The sequence below is a fragment of the Salvelinus sp. IW2-2015 genome, linkage group LG26 (genome assembly GCF_002910315.2).
Source record: "Salvelinus sp. IW2-2015 linkage group LG26, ASM291031v2, whole genome shotgun sequence".
NCBI lineage: Eukaryota > Metazoa > Chordata > Actinopteri > Salmoniformes > Salmonidae > Salvelinus > Salvelinus sp. IW2-2015.
Window position 1 is genome coordinate 13,598,466 of NC_036866.1, and position 975 is coordinate 13,599,440.

The window sequence follows — 975 nt, forward strand, 5'->3', positions numbered from 1 at the left end:
GACACACACCTTACAGCCCAGCATGTTGCTTAACTCGTAACATATTATCCCCAGCATCAGCACAAAGCTCCACTCAACACACACTATACACCAACTCCCCTGTCTATGCTTTTTTCCACAAGTTGGAGTGAAAAATCAACCAACAACTGAAATAACTGCTACACCTGAAAGGGTAATAATTGTGGGGTGATTAAAGGGAGAAATTTAAAACCAACGGGGAGAATAGTGTGAAAGAAAGGAAAGAAGAAACCGGCTGAAATAGAAGGCAAATAAAAAGTACATGTTTGATGACTGAGCTGTATCATCAGACAGAAGCAGCCCATCACAATTCACCACATAAAAATTATATTTCACCATTGTCTCAGAGCAACCCCAAAAGAGTGGGATGGTAACCAAGCGTGGGAACGGGGGGGAAATTATGGGGGGATCCAGTCAGGCAAATGGCTAGACGGCCCAGCTGCACTGACTTCCATTCAGGAGCAGGTGAAGAAGGACCCTAAGGGTCAAGGTCAGAGGGGGGATGTCGTCTGCTGTGCAGCCTGGCCTGTCTGGGTGCTGCCTCAAATGTGTTTGCTTATTTTATAAGCTGCTACTTATTGCCTCCCGGAGACCCCCTCCTCCAGACCTCCACCTCCCCCAGTCTGGTAGAGAAAGAGACAGACTATGTTCCCTTGGGCTCGCCGTCTCGGTCTATGTGGCTGGTCCCTACTGAGGTTAGTCATGATGCTGACTGCACATTAGGATGTGTCTCAGACTTTGTGTCATAGATGCTTTTGCATGCAGTAAGCAAACATACACATGGATATATGCTTTAATGAAATGTACATAGAAACAATTTGATTTTAAAGTAGGTGGTATTGTGAAAGTAATTTTTATTCCGTTGTATGGACCTATCTTTTACTAATTATTTTGGGAACCTAATTCTTTTTTTATATTTACTTTAAAATAATAATGTATTATGGCATGTTGGTAAGA